Genomic DNA, 22,850 nt, shown 5'->3' with positions numbered 1-22,850 from the left:
AAGACATTTGGGTGTTTTTTTTTTTAATTTTTCTTTTGTTTGCCTTTTTTTAATTCACCTTCACCTGTAGGGGTGTATGTTATGGTATGTTATGTTAGGTGGCAGCCCGATGTATCAGGCTCACTTAGACTATTCAGTCCATTGTGATACCACATTGGTGAACTTCTCTCTTATCACTGAGTGCTGCCCGATTCCATGTTAAGCTCAATGAAAAGGGGCCTCCTTTTTATAGCCGAGTCCGAACGGCGTTCCACATTGCAGTGAAACCACTTAGAGAAGGTTTTGAAACACTCAGAAATGTCACCAGTATTACTTAGGTGGGATAATCCACCGCTGAAAAACTTTTTGGTGTTTGGTCGAAGCTGGAATCGAACCCACGACCTTGTGTATGCAAGGCGGGCATGCTAACCATTGCACCACGGTGGCTCCCATAAATTTAATGTTATGCTTTTCATTAACTGTTATGTTATGAAATTATGTTATTTCTAATTCAAGCCTATCTTGAGATGATCTATATTAAATGTTATTTTCACTGTTCTCGATATTCAATTGGTTATCCCACAGACACAATGATAACTTCATTCTTATTCTCATTGAGAAATGTTAATAACATCATAGGCATATTTTATATTTTATGTTTTTCATTAACTGTTATTACGTATTTCTGTTATTTCTAATTTTAAGTGATCTATCTTAAATGTTGTTATCATTGTTCTCGATACTCAATTAATTACCTCACAGATATAATGATAACTTCGTGTATATCATTTTTACTCTCATTGTTCTTGATACTCAATTAATTGCCTCATAAACTCTCATTGAGAATTCTCACTGAAATATGTTAGCTGTTCGCTGTTGTTCTATATTTGTATTGACTAATGTTACCATTAGCTCATCATAACATTGTTTGTTTTGAATGTTGATAATATGTTAGTAACACACATATCTGTTGTGATACATTTTACAACATTCATGCAATTTACATAAATGTTAAGAAACCAGATATTAGCTTTGAATACAGCAACTTGCTATCTACACAGAAAAAAAAAGTATTTCTTAATCTTAATTAACTTTTAAATGAATCGATCACCGAAATGGTACAAATTAAAAAATTAATTGCTCCCATTAAAAATTTAATTGATACAATTAGTTTTTGTAATTGATTTTTAATTTGGATGAAAAAACTAAAGAGATTAATTTATTTTTTAATTTGATATTTTTCAATGTCAATAAGAAGCAAAAATGGAAAATTCTATTATTTGAATATATAAAATATTATACAAAAAGCCAAAAACAACTCTTTTCAATTTCAATAAGAAGCAAAAATGGAAAATTCTATTATTTAAATATATAAAATATATAGAAAAATCCAAAACCGACCTGTTGTCTATTATGGTATATATTCTGAAGACTTGTATTGATATTATGTTGTATTTAGGCTCAAAATTATAACGATAATTCGATTTAGCCTAAGTTTTTCTCTCAATGTTGCTGCTGTTTTCAAAAATTATTTAGTTCTTTTTTTTTTTGTATAAAATTCTCTATGTGTCTTTCATTAGTTCGTGCTACTTGCTCTTATGTTTGATGCTTGTGATAAACAAAGGCAAAATAAATGTTTGACTCATTTACGCAATTAAATAATGCGTAAATTACAATATAATTTATGATCATCCATCTTAGTGTTGTTTTCAGTTTCGGATTATGTCCGTTGGCTTTCGATGGTTTATGCCTAAGTTTAGAGTCCTCTGGCTACTACTTGCCGATTAATAATGATGTTGAGTGAATGGCTGAGTGGCGGCCTGTCCAATCATCATTGTCATCATGGGGCATCATTTATTTGTATATACAAAGAATATTTCATAAATTCTTTGTATTATTTTTTTTACAAGAAAATAAAAAAAATAGAATTACATATAAATTATAGAGTCTGCCAGAATGTTGTTTTCTTCTGTTATTTACAAGATAAAATAGTTTATTTTTCTTAGTTTTGTTTTTCTACATGATGAGAATGATGAAATTAATCGAGTGGTAAGAAACTCAAGGAAAAGTGGGTGCCGGCAGTGTTTTTTTTTTTTATTCCGGGAAATCTAAATAGTGCAGATATGCGTTCATATTCGCATTAATGATATGGTCACACACATTACCAAGAATTTATTATTCATTTGCAAAATTTCTATTTTTTTTTTTTTGAATTGTCGCCAAGATTTAGCAACAATGTTACATTTATTTCTTGGAAAAAAACAGCCAATAGTTTAGCATGCATTTAGAATATATTTGAAATTTGTTTCAATTTTAGTGAAAATTCTTATGGTCGAGTAACAATGAAATTTGACAGGTCGCATCATTTTGAATTAGAAATTTTAGATAAAAACACCTTTTCCTTTTGAAAATACAATTTTATTGAAAATGAACATAATTGAAGAAAGATTTTCTTTTAATTTAATAAAAAATATAAGAACCTATAAAAAATGAATCAATGGTTTCTAAAAAAAAAAAATAGAAAACAGAAATTGAAAAATAAACGACAAAATTTTTTATACAAAAAAAGGAAAAACCTATAATTAAGTGGATCCGACAGCGTTACCCTAAGGGATTGATGGTGTTCGGCACTTTTGAGAGTTTCTAAAGAATAAAGTCTTTGTGTCAAGTTTCTAGAATATTGGTCAATTAATAGACTTATTACTGATATATGTACCGTTGACGGATGATATATTTATGCGGGTGCTGCATTAAAACCATATGGGCGAAGTATTTATACAGGTCGGATAAAAATGAAACCTATAATTATGTGAACAACAAAGAGGTGGATATTGCGATGGACGGAAAAACGGACCACTAAAACTATATCAACTTCTGTTTTTTTGGTGAAATCAAATTTAAAAAAAAAAAACAAGTACATACAGCAGTAAGTTCGGCCGGGTCGAATCTTAAATACCCACCACCATGAATCAAATATTAGGGTTTCCTTTGAAATTTCAGGGGATTTTGACAGATATTCTCCCAAGCAGAGCAGATCAACTAGTACACTTCCCCAAGACAAATTTCAAGATTTTACCTATGAAGACTATATCAGATTCTGGATTTATAAGAACCATTTTTGTTTGAGTTTTAGAGGAATCATTAACATCTCTTGTAAGTGTGCAAGAAAATTATAAAATAACGTCTTGATTTGAAATCTTAAATCTGTAGATTTTCACCCGAGAAGTAAAATCTGGAAATTCATGATCAGTGCGCCTTCTATACCCTCAAGAAGTGAGGCATTACCAAACCGATAAAAAACTAATCCGATACATGTTTTTGTGAGCCTAAAGTACCAGAATATTTACAATTTCCGGCAAATCGGATAAAAACTACGGTTTCTAGAAACCCAAGGAGTTAAATCAGGAGATCGTTCTTATGGGGGCTATACTAAAATATGGACCGATACTCACCGTTTTCGGCACACCTCTTTATGGCCCGAAAATACCCCTAGATTTCCAATTTCAGGCAAATAGGATAAAAACTTCGGATTCTAGAAGCCCAAGAAATAAAATCGGGAAATCGGTTTATATGGGGACCATACCAAAACATGGACCGATACTCACCATTTTAGGCACACATTTTTATGGTTCTAAAGTACCTCTCGATTTCCAATTTCAGGACAATTGAATAAAAACTGCGGATTCTAGAAGCCCATGAAATAAAATCGGGAGATCGGTCTATATGGGGGCTATACCAAAAGATGGGCCGTTACTCACAATTTTCGGCACACCTCTTTATGGTCCGAAAATACCTCTAGATTTCCAATTTCCAAATTGGATGAAAACTACGGATTCTAGAAGCCCAAGAAGTAAAATCGGGAGATCGGTCTATATGGGGGCTATACTAAAACATAAGCCGATACTCACCATTTTTGGCACACCTCTTCATGGTCCGAAAATACCTCTAGATTTCGAAATTCAGGCAAATTGGATATAAACTACGGTTTCTATAAGCCCAAGAAGTAAAATCGGAAGAACGGCCTATATGAGGGCTATACCAAAACATGTACCGATAGTCACTATTTTCGGCACACCTCTTTATGGTCCGAAAATACCTCTAGAGTTTCCCTTTCAAGAAAATTGGATAAAAACTACGGTTTCTATAAGCCCAAGAAGTAAAATCGGGAGATCGGTCTATATGGGGGCTATACCAAAATATTGACCGATACTCACCATTTTTGGCACACCTCTTTATGGTCATACAATACCTCTAGATTTCAAATTTCAGGCAAATTATATAAAAACTACGATTTCTATAAGCCCAAGACCCCAAATAGGGAGGTCAGTTTATATGGGGACTATATCAAAACCTGGACCGATATAGCCCATCTTCGAACTTGACCAGCCTGCAGACAAAAGACGAGTTTGTGCAAAATTTCAGCACAATTGCTCCATTATTGAAGACTGTAGCGTGATTACAACAGACAGCCAGACGGACATGGTTATATCTTCTTAGAATTTCTCCCTGATAAAGAATATATATACTTTATATATTCCGAAATCGATATTTTGATGTGTTACAAACGGAATGACAAACTTATTATACCCCCGTCACCATTCTATGGTGGTGGGTATAATAACCAAAATAAAATTAAATTTCAACTAAATTAATTTAAATTATAATTAGAAATTGTGAAACAAAACAAGTAAGTTTCTTATTTTATTCTTATTTATTTGGAAGCAAATGAATTTTACAAAGTTATTGTCATGGCCATGGGAAATTGGGATTCGACCAAACACCAAATATAAGTTCATCGGGTCCAAATATATATATTCATCGGAAGGCGTTTTACAGTTAGGTAGATTGGTAGAATTCTTGATGTTTTGGTAGATACTCCTTTTAGGAAAATATTTATATATAACAATTTTAAGGGAAATTCTCGGAACCGAAAAAAAGATATTTATCAGAAAAAGAAAGCTATTAATTATCATTCAACAAAAATTAATTAATTTTTGTTGAATGATAATACTTATTAATGGACTGGTGATTACTCAGAAGTACCACAACTTTTTCGAAAAAACATATTTTTAGAAATAGCGTTATGCTGTATTAAATACAACAAATTTGATTTCATAAAATTCGGTCAAAATTTTAGTTCCATCTTAAAAGATACGGAGCACATTTAAGGGTTAACATAATTATCATGGTCATTTAAGCTTTTTGTTAACAGTTATTATCTTAAGAAAACAATTTTCATGTTAAGCTTTTCATTAACTGTTGTTATTGAGAGAGAATCTACCTTATATGTTACTATCATTGCTCTCTGTACTCAATTGGTTATCTCACTTCTTACATCTCAATCTTGCTCTCACATTAAGAGATATAATATTTTTATTGCATGCTATATTCTCATCGTAATAACTGTTCTTTAAAATTTTATTGGCCAACAGGAATGTATACCTATATACACAATTGTTTTCTGCATATTTTGAAGCAGTAACAGTATGAAAATTAAGCATTGTATGTTAGATTTTGGGACAAGGAGAATACACGAAAAGAAAAAAAACGTTTGGAAAACGTGTACCGAAAACGTTTTTCTTTTGTTTGAGTTTTTTGAATTGCTTCGAAAATTTTAAACTTTTATGACCAAAAAAATTCGTTTGTTACAAAATTTTTATTTTTTCAATAAAAAAAGTTATTTTTGAAACAACAACAAAGTCTATTTCGTTTATATCAAACACTGTTCTTTTCTGACTTTAGGCCTTTAATAAGACACATTTTACAGTTCAAAATTTAATATACTACAATGTAATGTTGAACATTTTTTCGGAATCTTCCGAACATATCTGAACATATATATGTAAAAAACAAAAAAAAACTTTGGTCGAAGCAGGGATCGAACCCACGACCCTTGGCATGCAAGTCGGCCGTAGCAACCACTGCTCCACGGTGCCAAACTAAATGTTTGTTTCTGTTAAAAAAACTTTGTTTATTCGGTTCGTGGGCGCCGCAAGCTATGCTATATAAATATAACTTATGTGGATATTTATCTATTGATGACCATAACAGGTACATAGCTCAGTGCTTAGTGTGTTGGCTTACAAAGTGCATGGTCTGCGGTTCGATTCTCCGTCCAGGCGAAAGGTAAATAAAAATTTAAAAATTTATAAAATCGTATAATTTCTTCTACATTGTTGGTATTACAGGAAAAGGTGTTAAGAACTAAAAACCTCGTGGATGTGAGAAAGATATAAAAGAAAGATATAAAATGCAATTAGCAAGAAAACAATGTTTTTTTTTTTTGAGTTTGTCTTTATGAAATTGTTTTTACATCCTGGAAAAGAATAAACGTTTATCACAAGAAGTATATACTTCTCTTCCAAATACACTTCCTTACAGCGAAAAGCAAATGAGAAACGAACTTTATTTGTCTAAAATTTCGTTTGGGAGGAAAGAATTATTTTTTTGCGTGTACTTGCATTTTTTTATCCACACACAGAAAAAACTATTTTTCTATTACAAAATTATTTGATCCAATATTTGAATAATTGAAATTGTTTCAATCACAGTGTTGATAATATTACTCATCGAGTTAAAAATTTAATTCAAGAAAATTTTGTGATTGAAATCTATTTTAATAAAAAGATTTGTTATAAAGTTTTTATCAAATTCAATTAAACTGTTAATTGAAAAACAAAAAAAAAATGTTCATATTCTTTTCTGTTCTGTCAATATTATTCACATATATTTAGAAATATATTTTATTTACAATTTTACAATCTTTTAAAAGAGCTTAAAATATTCTCTATATAATTTCTGAAATCATTTAATAACGATCTCAACTAAATAGTTGTAAAAAAATCATATAAAAAATATTTTCAACATTTTAAGAGATACTCTAATTTTTAACAATAAATGTATATAGGCGAATATAGCTTTTAAATAATAATTTTTCGAAATTGGAAATTGCTTCTATCAATAGGGTGTGGATTTGTAAGTTCTATAACACATTTCGTATCTCTTGATAATCGATTTCTTTTCGTTTTAAGGATATTCGAATCTTTTGCCTTCAATATTTTTAAAGGACAATTTCTAAATTTATCTTCTTTTAATATTTCCTTAATACTTTGATAGTTATTCAAAATTGCTATGGTTATATCTGAACAATTTTGCAATTGATGTGATTCTTTCAGACATTCCTTTAGTTGTTTATGATTTGGATATAAAATATGGCATTGTGGGAATTCATGTAAATTACTGCAAATATCTTCCAGCAAATGCATTTTATTCATATCCAAGAATACCAATGTATTTGGACTATATATAATCAATGATGACAAGAGACCTTTAATTATATTCGAGTTTTGTTCATTATCATTAATTGCATGGTCAAGATCACAAATATCCTTGGTTAATATAATTAGATGCGAATTTCGTGTTTCCTCAATATATTTGATGTGCTTTATGTATGGATTATATTGCAAGAGAATATTGTTTTTATTCGCTTGCATTTTCTCTTCATTGGCCCGGCAATAATTCATAAGACATATCTCTTTACAGACTTCCTCATTCAAGCATTTCCACGCAATTGAAATTGCTCTGGATTGGGAACCTATTATTGTTAATTTCCTATGCGGATTTTCATTTTTGAAGACATGTTTGCTAAATGTTTCTCTTCCCAGAAATCCAGAATTTAAATCCATTTTTTGTTCTAACTGCTGCCGTGGTTTTGATTTTTGCGTACCCATGACAGATGTTGAATATTGTTGGTGAGCTGCTTGATATAAAATGGATGATAATTTGCGAAACATTTTCTAATATCGTGGGTTTTTGGAATAGGAATTTTTAAACAAAAAACATAAACTGAAACTTTCAAGACAAAAAATTTATTTGACATTAAAAATTGTGAATATCATCATAGACCAAGAATGTCAAGTAATTTAACAGTAATGTTGTTTATCCACCCACCATTGATGGCGATCTTTTCTTCTTTAAAATATTGGCATAGGCGAAGAGATGTATATGTACATTTATTTTTCTTTTGTTTTCAGAGTTCAAATTGATTGATTTATGCGGCAATTCTCGTACTCCAAAGAGAAATTGAATGAATAATATGTGCTCTTTTCTTCTGTAAAATATTACAGCATAGGCGAAGATAGGTATATGTATATTTTTTTAGAGTTCAAATTGATTGATTTATGCGGCAATTCTTGTACTACAAAGAATCACTGAACGAATAGTATTTGCAATTGAGAGTAATGTATGTGTACTGTAGATAAACAACAGCACTTTTAATTTTACATGAGATGTCTCTAACATTCTTGGTCTATGATAACATTAACGTTTATCAAAAATATGAAGTTTATTGTTGTATATAAAAAACACTGAACGATCACTTTTCACCAAATTGTAAGTTTAAATAAACCTAATAAAATTAAATTATTAATTAATAACCAAAATAAAATTAAATTTAAACTAAATTAATTTAAATTAAAAATAAAAATTCAGAAACAACTTTATTCTTATTTATTTGGAAGCAACTGAATTCTAACAAGTATATACGGCCGTAAGTTCGGCCAGGAAACTTCTACTGAAGACTGTCATCCACAATCGAATTACTTGGGTTGCGGTAACACCTGCCGATGGCAAGGTATCTTAAAACTTCCTAACACCGTAATATATACCACATAGTCCATACGTGGTATATATTAAACTAAAAAGGCCGATTAAATAGGTATATAATTAAGTTTAAAGTTTCTATAGAAATAAAATTTTGACAACATTTTCTATAGAAGTAAAATTTGGAAAAAATTTTCTATAGAAATAAAATTTGGAAAAAGTTTTCTATAGAAATAAAATTTTGACAAAATTTTCTATAGAAATAACATTTTGACAATGTTTTCTAAAAAATAACATTTTGGTAGATTATTTTTGGCTCGAGTGGCAACCATGATTATGAACCGATATGGACCAATTTTTGTGTGATTGGGATCGGCTATATATAACTATAGACCGATACGGACCAATTTTGGCATGGCTATTAGCGGCCTTATACTAACACCATGTTCCAAATTTCAACCGGATCGGATGAATTTTGCTCCTCCAAGAGGCTCCGGAGGACAAATCTGGGGATCGATTTATATGGGGGCTATATATAATTATGGACCGATATGGATCAATTCTTGCATGGTTGTTAGAGACCATATACTAACACCACGTACAAAATTTCAACCGGATCGGATGAATTTTGCACCTCTAAGAGGCTCCGCAGGTCAAATCTGGGGATGGGCTTATATGGGGGCTATATATAATTATGGACCGATATGGACTAATTTTGGCATGGTTGTTAGAGACAATATACTAACACCATGTACCAAATTTCAATCGGATCGGATGACTTTTGCTCCTCTTAGAGGCTCCGAAGGTCAAATCTGTGGATCGGTTTATATGGGGGCTATATATAATTATGGACCGATGTGGACCAATTTTTGCATGGTTGTTAGAGACCATATACTAACACCATGTACCAAATTTCAGCCGGATTGGATGAAATTTGTTTCTCTTAGAGGCTCCGCAAGCCAAATCGGGGGATCGGTTTATATGGGGGCTATATATAATTATGCACCGATGTGGACCAATTTTTGCATGGTTATTAGAGACCATATACTAGCACCATGTACCAAATTTCAGCCGGATTGGATGAAATTTGCTTCTCTTAGAGCAATCGCAAAACAATTTTGGGGGTCCGTTTATATGGGGGCTATACGTAAAAGTGGACCGATATGGACCAATTTTTGCATGGTTGTTAGAGACCTTATAGTAACACCATGTACCAAATTTCAGCCGGATCGGATGAAATTTGCTTCTCTTAGAGCAATCGCAAACCAATTTTGGGGGTCCGTTTATATGGGGGCTATACGTAAAAGTGGACCGATATGGCCCATTTGCACTACCATCCGACCTACATCAATAACAACTGCTTGTGCCAAGTTTCAAGTCGATAGCTTGTTTCGTTCGGAAGTTAGCGTGATTTCAACAGACGGACGGACGGACATGCTCAGATCGACTCAGAATTTCACCACGACCCAGAATATATATACTTTATGGGGCAATTAGAGCAATATTTCGATGTGTTACAAACGGAATGACAAAGTTAATATACCCCCATCCTATGGTGGAGGGTATAAAAAGTTACTGTCATGACCATGGGAAATTGGGATTCAACCAAACACCAAATATAAGTTCATCGGATCCAAATAAATGTTCATCGGTAGAATTTTTACAGTTTGGTAGATTGGTAGAATTCTTGATGTTTTGGTAGATATTCCTCTCCACCTAAAACTAACCTCACAAGTTTCCTTTAGATATACAATTTTGACAAAAATTTTATAGAGGTATAAAATTTTGGCAAAATTTTTATAGAGGTATACAATTTTGGTAAAATTTTTTATAGAATTAAAATTTTGGCAAACATTTTTTGGAGATATACAATTTAGATTGGTAGAATTCTTGATGTTTTGGTAGATATTCTTCTCCACCTAAAGGCTACTTCACACATTTTCTTTAGATATAAAATTTTGACAAACATTTTTTGGAGATATACAATTACAAAATATGTTTTTCTACGCAATATGATTTTGACGCCATTGTCTATAGAATTAAAATTTTGACAAACATTTTTTGGAGATATACAATTTAGAAAAAATATTCTACAGAATATGATTTTGACGACATTTTCTATAGAATTAAAATTTTGACAAAATTTTCTATAAAATTAAAATTTTGACAAAATTTTCTATAAAATAAAAATTTTCCATAGAATTAAGTTTTGACAAAATTTTCTATAGAAATAAAATTTTGACAAAATTTTCTTGTTTATTTGGATGCAAATGAAAGTTACTATCATGGTCATGGAAAATTGGGACTCGATCAAACCCCAAATATATGTTCATCGGTAGTTCTTGTACAGTTTGGTAGATTGGTAAAATTCTTGATGTTTTGGTAGATATTCCTCTCCACCTTCACATATTTTCTTTAGATATAAAATTTTAACAAAATTTTCCATAGAAATAAAATTTTGACAAAATTTTCTATAGAAATAATATTTTGACAAAATTTTCTATAGATATGAAATTTTTACAAAATTTTCTATAGAAATAAAATTTTGACAAAATTATCTATAGATTTAAAATTTTGACAAATATTTTCTATAGAAATAAAATTTGGACAAAACTTTCTATAGAAATAAAATTTTGAAGAAAAAAATTCAATAGAAATAAAATTTTGACAAAATTTTTAATAGAAATAACATTTTGAAAAAATTTCCTATGGAAATATAATTTTGACAAAATATTCTATAAAATTGATAAAATTTTCTATAGAAATAAAATGTTGAAAAATTTTTATAGAAATAACATTTTGACAAAATTTTCTATAGAAATAAAATTTTGACTAAATTTTCTATAGAATAAATTTTGGCAAAACAAAAGAGAGTTTTCCACTTTATTCTTATTTATTTGGATGCAAATGAAAGTTATTGTCATGGTCATGGGAAATTGGGACTCGATCAAACCCCAAATATATGTTCATCGGTAGTTTTTGTACAGTTTGGTAGATTGGTAAACTTCGTGATGTTTTGGTAGATATTCCTCTCCGCATAAGCGGTACTTCACACATTTTCTATAGAAATAAAATTTTGACAAAATTTTCTATAGAAATAAAATTTTGACAATTTTTCTATTGAAATAAAATTTTGAAAAAATGTTCTATAGAAATACGATTTTGACAAAATTTTGAATAAAATTAAAATTTTGACAAAATTATCAATAGATTTAAAATTTTGACAAAATTATCTATAGATTTAAAATTTTGACAAAAATTTTCTATAGAAATAAAATTTTGAAAAAAAAAATTCTATAGAAATAAAAACTTGACAAAATTTTTAATAGAAATAAAATTTTGACAAAATTTCCTATGAAAATATGATTTTGACAAAATTGTCTATAAAATTGATAAAATTTTCTATAGATATAAAATTTTGACAAATTTTTTTATAGAAATAACATTTTGACAAGATTTTCTATGGAAATAAATTTTTGACTAAATTTTCTATAGAAATAAAATGTTGACAAAATTTTCTATAGAAATAAAATTTTGACAAAATTTTCTATAGAAGTAAAATGTTGACAAAATTTTCTATAGAAATAAAATTTTGACAAAATTTTCTATAAAAATAAAGTTTTGAAAATTTTTTTTATGGAAATAAAATTTTGCAAAAGTTTAGTATAGAAATAAAATATTGAAATAATATTATAACAGAAATAGGATTTTGACATAACTTTCTATAAAATAAAAATTTTCCATAGAATTAAGTTTTGACAAAATTTTCTATAGAAATAAAATTTTGACAAAATTTTCTATAGAAATAAAATTTTGACAACATTTTCTAAAGAAATAAAATTTTGACAAAATTTTCTATAGAAATAAAATTTTAACAAAATTTTCTATACAAATGAAATTTTAACAATTTTTCTATTGAAATAAAATTTTTACAATATTTTCTCTAGGAATAAAATTTTTACACTATTTTCTATAAAGTCAATATAAAGTCAACATCTTTAAAAATGTTAATTCTCGTTTTAGATCTTATTATCAAAGTCTAGTGTGGCCAAGTTAGTAAAAAGGACACTTTTCCTTATTGATGCAAGCTAATAATAATAAGAACTTCGACACATTTATAATTCAAGGGATATATAAAGAGCCAACTAATTTTCGTTATTAGGAGTGATCATAAAATAATAAATTATTTCTTTCAAAAAAAAAAAAAAACAAAATTTTTCTTCATAATAATTGCAATCTTTTTTTGGTAAAATTTGCTTCAAATTTTGGTAGATTATTTTTGGCTTGAGTGGCAACCGTGATCATAATGGAATGAGTAGTCTAAGTGAACTGCCTCACTACCAAGCCTAGCCTACAAAGCTAAGCTCTCTTAACATTAAAGTGATTTGAGTCAAATTTATCACAAGAGATGCATACTAACAAAATATAAAAATCCAAACATAAACACTTGCTTGCTGTCATGAGTACACAGTTGTTGCAGTGAGAATATAACATCGATATAAACTTAAATATCGCTCAATGTGAGAGTAAGATTATGATGCATAAAGTTATAATTGTGTTAGTGTGACAATCAACTCAGTATAGAGAACATTGATGAGTAACATTTATGAAAAATCATTTTTACTAATGTTAATGGTTTAATAAAAAAAAACTGTTATTAAAAAAATATAAATATCCAAAAACCAAACAATGTTATGGTCAAGTGTATAAAGTTATTGCAATAAGAATATAAGATCCAAATAAACTTAAATATCTCTCAATGTGAGAGTATGATTGCAATGCATAAAATTATCATTGTGTCAGTGAGATAACCAACTGAGCATAGAACAATGATGAGTAACATTTATTGGTAACATAATTCAGCACAATTTATATAAATCACTGTTAAATTCATTTTAAACTAAATAAACTAAATAAAACTAATGTAGTTGAAGGTTTACTTATATTAGGCTACCACCTTACTGATGCATTTAAATTTTATTTAATTTGTATTCTACAATAATATCCATATACTTGGCATTTTAGGTTACTACTTACAAAAAATGTATAATTATTTTTTATTTAACATACATCTTTATTAATATGATAGTTTATTGTAGGTCCATGTACTTATTTGTGTTATTCGATGCCACATGGTTGTGTTGTAAATTACCCCATATTGCCCCCAATTTGAGACATGAGTAATGTTTACGATTTAATGGTAGCTACATGTGTATGTATGTGTGCGTGTACGTAGGGGTCTAAAGCTAGCTGGCAGGCACGCATGCATATCTTTTTCATTATAATTATCTAAGCACCAAAGAATTTTTGGGCGAACGTTTATTTTATGCGTGTGCTTATGCTGCAGCAGCATCATCATCATCATCAGCCCCATCAATTCAATGTAGTTTGTAAAACAAACAATTGGTTTGGGCACGATTTGCATTTTCAAATGCGTATAAAATCGAAAGTTTTTTTTGCGAAATGAGGGTGGAACGGGCAAATTTGCCAAAGGAGCTCGGAAAGACAATTAATGTCTAGATACTATGACCCTAATGTATGTTTCAGTTTCATTGGTTTCTTTATTTTTGAAAAGCATAAATATGCAGACGCATCATTGCCCTGCTTTTTTCGCTTGTAAATTTCCTAAATATTTTTTTGCACATTACATTTGCATCCACTTGTTAAGCACAATGCAATGGTGAAAATTTATGAGGTTCTAAGATAAATGAATCTTTTCAATTTCTAGGCTATTTGGGCATTTGTGCGTAAAGACTTTATGGACGCATTAGTTTTCAATGGGTTTAGATATTTTTGCGTTGAGTTGAGTATCAAATTAGCCTAGTATTTACCATAGATTAAGACTATGAGTCATAAATCAATGCCAATTGTGAACCATTTGGCAAATATTGATGACCCCTAAACCTTAATTGGTGAGTTTTTTTTTTTTGTTGTTTGCTATTTGTAATCAATTTTTGTAGATTAGGAAAATGTTGAAAGAGGTATTGGAATAAATTGAACTAGGTGGCGTATGTATAATTTTGTGATATTCACATTCATTATACGCAACCGGGACTGATGGTTTTTGGAAGAATGAAATTTGTTAAGGTTACGGCGATGATGTTGCATCAGTTTAGGTGGTAAAATAATAGGTAACATATGTTTGCGTACTTTTCTAATAAAAATTATCGAATAGAAGTTTGGTAGAGGGAGAGAGTAAGAATGATTTTTATTCTCTTTGCTAAAATTAACAGAAATGTCAGCGAACACCTTATGGTAAATTAGTACCATAGCTTTTAAATTATTAAAACAATAAACGTATCAATATTATGTACTACACATTTAATTGGCATTGTGTGCTATCTCTTACAAGCTTTTACTGGGAAAAATATATCCAGCAAAAACATAAAACTTCTCTTTTACTCAATATTAAATTTAATCTCTTTCTCTTCGACTCTCTTTAGGTGGTCATTTGGGGTAAACGAACGACTTCCAGTAAAAATTTGTGATAATTTCAAATATTATCAAATTAAAGATCGTTACATAAGCAGCCATGACATCGTCAAGGAAAAAAAAAACAATTAAATCGTTGTCAGTAGGGTATTCCACAAAAAAAAAAAAAAAAAAACACGTAAAACTAAAATTCAGTGAAATATGAGTTTGAACGTTTTTTGAAAAGGATGGCATTTTGGTGAAATGAAAAATTTAATTAAATTAGGCATAGTGGCAGAACGTTATTTCAGGCTAATTTAAACTATTCAGTCCATTGTCACACTAGAATGGCACTAATAGGGCACTAAGTGCTGTCTAATTCCATGTTTAACTCAATAAAAAGGGACCTCCTTTAGACCACTTAGAAATCACGTTGCTTGAAAAGGAATAAAATCGAATCATTTCAGAAGAGACAAATACAACAATAATGTGCGAAAAAAAGATCATGGTGAAGGAGACCGAAAAATGGCCACAAAACCAAAATTGACGCCTCGAAAGGACTTCCTTTAGACCACTTAGAAATCACTGGACCGTTGCTTTAAAAAGGAATAAAATCGAATCATTTCAGAAGAGTCAAATGAATTTCCCCCACACAATGAAGTTAAATAGTAATTTTTCAAAAATTTAAAGATTGATACATTTTTCATTGTTTCTCCGCCGTTTGCGGCTCTATATTAAAATTAATATGAGATCCTGAGAAAATGAAATGAAATCTCGGATTCTAGGATTCCTTTGCTTTTAGGCATTAGAGCTATTTTTAATAAAATTTTTAATCTCTTCATTTTTCACAAAAAAAAAAAATCAATGACAATTTCTTCTCTATTATATGCAAATAATTTATAGAGTCTCTAAAGGCCCCAAGTTTAATTTTAAACCGCGTATGTGTAGATTCAAAACACTCATAACTGAAACTGTATATTGTTATCAATTTCATCCATTGTATGAGTCGGATGATATTTATTTTTATTTTAATTATTTCTAAATGAAGAGTTGCCGCAAATGCATGACCAACTATAGATAGATTGAAGAATAAAACATTTTAAGTTTATTTTAGTATAAGCTTCCTCATCTATGTTTATATCCAAACAATGTAGAGCAAAAGGTCAATGACTTTTACTCTCAAGTTAAAAAAATAATAAGGACTTGGAAAAGCAAACAAAGAGACACCCCCATTAGACAAACACAGACACACATACCCTCTCAAGCAATGCTTCATATAAGAAATAGTGATATAGAATTCCCTAAATATTCGATTACTGATAACAATTAGAGAGAGAAAGAGTACGAGAGCAAGAGTAAAAAAGCATGAAATGATATAAATGATTCAAGCTAAACCCCTCTCCCCTTATCACAACCTGTATGTCATAGATCTTAGAATACGAATGTCTCATAGGTTTAGTGTATATCTATCTCATCGAATTGAATGATTAGCATTCTAATTGGCCTAGTACTCGTCCCTATATACCAGTGTATTTGTGAGTGTGTGTATGCTTTATAAAGAATTGTTTCATGTCATTGCATCTGTTGATATTTGCTTGTACTATAAGTAGCATTTCGATGGTGTTGTTGTGATCAAAAATAGTCTAAATCCTCTATAGCATCTGTTTCAGTTTTCTTTCTATAAAAATAGTCGAGGAGATTTTTTTTCTTCTTATTTTTTGATTTCTTAAAATACAAATTACTTTTGAACTGTGTCACATGTTGTTTGTTGCAAAAAAAAAAGACGTTTTATTTTCTTAGCCAATTTTTTTCTAGTTGTTGTCTTGAAATAATTTGGCAGTGAGTCTCCCCATTAAAATTGAGTAAGAAAAAAAAAAAAACATAGTTCTTGTTGTTCGATTTGTTGTTAGTGGGACGGGTGAATTTCTTCGAAGATACGATGAGACAGTTTGGCTACAAATTTTGTAAAGTCAATGAATGTTAGCCAAAAAATTTAGTTTTAGTTTGTTTTGGTAAAAAACAAGCAACAGATTGAAAATGAAACTATTTTTCTTAGTACATAAAAAAAGAAATGTTTTTTTTTATATGGTGGCAAGGAATGTGGGGTATTTTTTTTGTGATATTTAATCCTTAAATGTAGTATTTAGTCATTAATTACTCATATTTTGTATGAGTATTAATTATCCTATATACGATATATGTTAGAATCATTGTCTGTCGAAAGGTAATAAATACAATATGTTATTTATAACATGCGAATAAGTTTTACAATATCAGCCTGAGATATACAAAGACTTTTCAAAATTACATTACCATATGCCATTGTAAGAGTAACAAAGTTTGTGTCTTCTCATAATTGTCCATTCCAACATAATCATAATAAAACAAATTCAATTTATTTATTCAATTTGCTTTCAATTAATTCTATTTAATAATAATATTCTTTACATTGTAAATCACTTCGTGTTATCTATAAAATTATTCTAGCCTTTGTTTCATATTGACCTTAGCTATAACATATTTTTATATTTTGTCAAGTACTTCTACTAAAGGAATGAAGTGCTATTTATTTATATAAATCATGCTAAGCTCTTAATAACTCCCCACATTGTCTCTTTGCTCTTCTTTGTGCTCTCTTCATCTCTCCTGTTTTGTTATGGCGTTGTTGTTTTGTTTCCCCTTTGTTATTTAATTAATGATTGAGGGCGTTCTTGCTTGAGGTCATTAAACAAAACAATATAAAATAATAACAATAATAATATAGAGACAGCGGCAACAGCAACAACAACAACAATTACCCCCTGATGCATTTAATCAATTGCAATACCAAAAGATATGTCTTTGCAACATTGAGAATAATAACAGCTTGCACTTGTATACTTCGTTGATATGTGCTTATAATCCCACACTCTCTAAACATCGTGCAATGAGATACACAGAGGCTAATTTGAATAGAGAGAGAGAGGGAGATCGAAATTGTTATTCCAAAAGGAAAATACCTATTGTAGTCTGAAACCAGGGATTTTGTGATACTGGGAATATACTTGTTTTCATTTTAAATTAATTCAATAAATTTAAATAGGGTTTTTATTATTTAGGATAAATTAAACTAAATTATATAAAAAAATAAAATAGTACAAAATTATTAATAAGAATTAAAAAAAATTAATAATACAAATTTTGGCATTTAAGCATGGTTTTATTAAATAACTTAATACCAAACTAGGCCAAAATAAGCAAATAAAAATAAAATAGAGCAAAATAATTGGAAAGAAAATAAAAAAATTAAAAAAAAAACATACAATTAATAATAAAATTTAAAATTTAAATAAAAACTAAAATTGGGCAAATTTAATTATAAGAATTACAAAACAATAATAAAAATGTCACCATTTAAACATAGTTTAATTTCAATAGTTAATGCCAAACCAAACTAAATACAATAAAATAAAAAAATAAAAAAATAATACATATCACCAAAATATTTCGAATTAAAACGTTGATTGAAAATGTAAAAAGTTTTAAGTAAAAAATTAATTGATACAATTAACTTTTTAATAAAGATAGAAAGATACAAATATTAATTAAGTCAATGATTGAAAATTTAAAAATTTTTAATTAAAAAATTAACTTTTTAATCAAACTCGGAAGACTAAGCCAATTAAAAAAGTGATTATTTTTAATTTTTAACTAAAAACTTTTTTCAAACAATCATTTTTTTTTTCAAACGAAAAACACTAACGGCCATTTTCATGTAGCTCCGTTTGGCTTTAACTTTCAGTTAACGGAAAGTAAATTGCAAATATCTTCCCTCCGGTTAACTTTAACTGAAAAATTTTTGGCAGTTAAGTTCCTAACTGGCATATGGAATGTATAGACAAGATGACAGCTATGTCCATAATACGGGTTAAAAGTTCGTTAGCTAACGTAGCAATAACGGAGCTTCATGAAAATGGAGATAAGTCAGTTAAGAGATTAATTGAAAATAGTTACATTTTTAAGGAAAAAAATAATAGAGTTTTGCAATCAACAATAATTAAATTTTAATTGAATCGATTAAAAAAATAATTGAAATTTGCTAATGAAATCAATTAATGTTTTAATCAAGTATTTTTTAATGTCAAATTAAAACTGCGATTGATACTATCATTTTCATGATTGAAGACATTTCAATTAAAAATTTAATTGGAACAATTAATTTCGTGATTGAATCAGTATTTTTTGTTTTTGTAAAATTTGACAAATTTAGTTACAATAAAAATTAAAAATAAAAATGTAGGCTAAATATCGTGATCATCTTAACCACGGAATATACACAGAAAACATTTTTTTCTGATTCAATCATGAAATTAATTGATCCCATTAATTTTTTAATTAAAAAATGTCTTCAATAACGAAAATGATAGCATCAATCACAGTTTTAGTTAAACATACAACAATACTTGATTAAACAATCAATTGATTTGATTAGCAAATTTCAATTAATTTTTTAATTGATATTGGTTGCACGACCCAATTAATTTTTTAATTAAAAACTTAACTATTTTCAAATACGTTCTTAACTGACGTAGTTTTGATTAAAACATTAATTGTATCAATTATTATTTTAATTAAAAATTTTTAATAATTGAATCAGTATGTTTTTGTTTTTGTAAAATTGGACAAATTTAGTTACAATAAAAATTAAAAATAAAAATGTAGGCTAAATATCGTGATCATCTTAACCAGGGAATATACACAGAAAAAATTTTTTTCTGATTCAATCATGAAATTAATTGATCCCATTAATTTTTTAACTAAAAAATGTCTTCAATAATGAAATTGATAGCATCAATCACAGTTTTAGTTAAACATACAACAATACTTGATTAAAAAATCAATTGATTTCATTAGCAAATTTCAATTAATTTTTAATTGATATTGGTTGCACAACCCAATTATTATACCCTTCACCACTACTGTGGTACAGGGTATAATAAGTTTGTGCATTTGTATGTAACGCCAAGAAGGAAAAGTCTGAGACCCATCGTTTAGTATACCGATCGTCTTAGAATTAAATTCTGAGTCGATTTAGCGATGTCCGTCTGTCTGTCTGTCTGTCTGTCTGTCTGTCTGTCTGTCTGTCTGTCTGTCTGTCTGTCTGTCCGTCTGTCTGTCTGTTGATGTATTTTTGTGTGCAAAGTACAGCTCGCAGTTTTAGCCCGATTGTCCTAAAATTTGGTATAGGGTCCTCTTTCGGCTCAAAGACGATCCCTATTGATTTTGGAAAAAATCGGTTCAGATTTAGATATAGCTGCCATATATATTTTTCACCGATCTGGTCATAATTTGCGTGTATATCAACCGATCTTCCTCAAATTCCGTACATCCGAATATTTTATGAGTCCCGAAAAACTTGCAAAATATCAGCCAAATCCGTTCAGATTTAGATATAGCTCCCATATATAGCTTTCGCCCGATTTACACTCACTTGCCCACAGAGGCCAAATTTTTGCTCCGATTTAGTTGAAATTTTGCACAGGGAGTAGAATTAGCATTGTAGCTATGCGTGCCAAATTTGGTTGAAATCGGTTCAGATTTAGATATAGCTCCCATATATAGCTTTCGCCCGATTTACACTCATATGACCACAGAGGCCAATTTTTTGCTCCGATTTAGTTGAAACTTTGCACAGGGAGTAGAATTAGCATTGTAGCTATGCGTGTCAAATTTGATTGAAATCGGTTTAGATTTAGATATAGCTCCCATATATAGCTTTCGCCCGATTTACACTCATTTGCCCACAGAGGCCAATTTTTTGCTCCGATTTAGTTGAAATTTTGCACAGGGAGTAGAATTAGCATTGTAGCTATGCGTGCCAAATTTGGTTGAAATCGGTTCAGATTTAGATATAGCTCCCATATATAGCTTTCGCCCGATTTACACTCATAGGACCATAGAGGCCAATTTTTAACTCCGATTTAGTTGAAATTTTGCACAAGGGGTTGAATTAGCATTGTTGCTATGCGTGCCAAATTTGGTTGAAATCGGTTCAGATTTAGATATAGCTCCCATATATATGTTTTTCTGAATTCGACAAAAATGGTCAAAATACCAACATTTTCCATGTAAAATCGCCACTGTTTAGTCGAAAAATTGTAAAAATTACCCTATTTTGCCTTAACTTCTAATGCATATATATCGAGCGATAAATCATAAATAAACTTTTGCGAAGTTTTCTTAAAATTGCTCCAGATTTAAATGTTTCCCATATTTTTTTACTAACATTGTGTTCCACCCTAGTGCATTAGCCGACTTAAATTTTGAGTCTATAGATTTTGTAGAAGTCTATCAAATTCTGTCCAGATCGATCGAGGGACAAACCTTTATATATAGCCCCAACACATTTGACGGATGTGATATGGTATCGAAAATTTAGATCTACAAAGTGGTGCAGGGTATAATATAGTCGGCCCCGCCCGACTTTAGACTTTCCTTACTGGTTTTTTAATTAAAAACTTAACTTAACTTAACTAATTTCAAAACACGTTCTTAACTGACTTAGTTGTCCGAGTTTGATTAAAACATTAATTGTATCAATTATTATTTTAATTAAAAATTTTTAATAATTGACTTAATTGACTTATTGTTTCTACACGCAATTTTTTTTTCTGATTCAATCACCAACCATTAAAATTAATTGATTCGATTAATTTTTTAATTGAAATGTCTTCAATCACAGAAATGATAGGATCAATTAAAAAATTAATTGACAGTCAATTAAAAAGTAATTGACAGTCATTTAAAAAGTAATTGACAGTCAGTTAAAAAATTAATCGATCCAATTAAAAACTTAATTGATACTATTAATTTTTGTGATTGATTTTTGTTTCAATTAAAAAATTTGTTGAATCAATTAAATTTTTAATTTAATATTTTTTATATATAGTTGCTAAAAATTTCGTGAATTTTTTTGTGTAGTTATTTGTATCAATTAAATTTTTAATTGAAATAGTTTTTAGCTTCAATCAAATTGAACATTTTGGAGATATTTTTCAGTGTAGTGAAACCTCTTAAACTTGGACACTCTGAAAACCGTTCGCTATAATAACACCTTAAAATTTACCTCTCATAAGGGGATAACTCCCATATATTCAGTCGACTGTGGTTGTCCGCTTCTGAAATGTTTCACTGTACATTGATACCCACTTAAATAGAGCTTACATTTGATTACTATAACTATAAGCTTGTTTATCCTCCACTTGTCCTTATTTTAAAAATCCCCAGTGTTTTGTTTCTTTATTACCTACATGTCTGGCACTTTATTGTACTACAAGATCTGTTTATTTTATAGGCTACCCACTTTATTTGGTGTGATTGAATGGATGAAAGAAATGCTTTTAATTATTATTGCAATTATCCAAATATGAAATCATCAATTGCCATGGATTCCAATTTCATTTTATTGATGGATATGGATTTAAATTGAAATGGCACACTTGGTGTTTTATTTTTCTACTTTTTGATTTTCTCAATTGTTTGTTAATTGTTGACACCCCAATCGAAAAAAGCACCACCAATTATCTTCAAGCGTTTTTTTGTTTTTTAATCTTATTCCTCCTACATATAAAGAATCTATATGGAATTAATATTAATTGCCTGAAGTATACAATTATTTTCTTCTCCTTAATAAGTATTACAAAAATTAACACTAACACTGATCAATACACCCTATTGTAACAAAAAAAATATCTATTACCAAATGGTATGCTAGTACAGGCTCTAGCTATTTACCAGTACCATTTGCCACCACATATGCCAAATGGTATTGCATGCACATACTTATCAGTCTTTAGCTCTAATCGGAAGGCTGATTGTTA

The 22,850-nt window shown here is 29.4% G+C and overlaps 1 protein-coding gene across 4 annotated transcripts in view; it reads right to left on the bottom strand.

Moving 5' to 3' along the window:
* The window catches only part of Sesn (Sestrin), a 191,514-nt gene that overhangs the window by 24,988 nt on the left and 143,676 nt on the right, over window positions 1-22,850 (bottom strand). The gene's annotated exons all lie outside the window — the stretch shown is intronic.

The sequence above is a fragment of the Haematobia irritans genome, chromosome 5 (genome assembly GCF_050003625.1).
Source record: "Haematobia irritans isolate KBUSLIRL chromosome 5, ASM5000362v1, whole genome shotgun sequence".
Classification (NCBI taxonomy): domain Eukaryota; kingdom Metazoa; phylum Arthropoda; class Insecta; order Diptera; family Muscidae; genus Haematobia; species Haematobia irritans.
The sequence above is the reverse complement of the archived record's forward strand: the minus strand, read 5'-3'. Positions and strand labels throughout refer to the sequence as shown.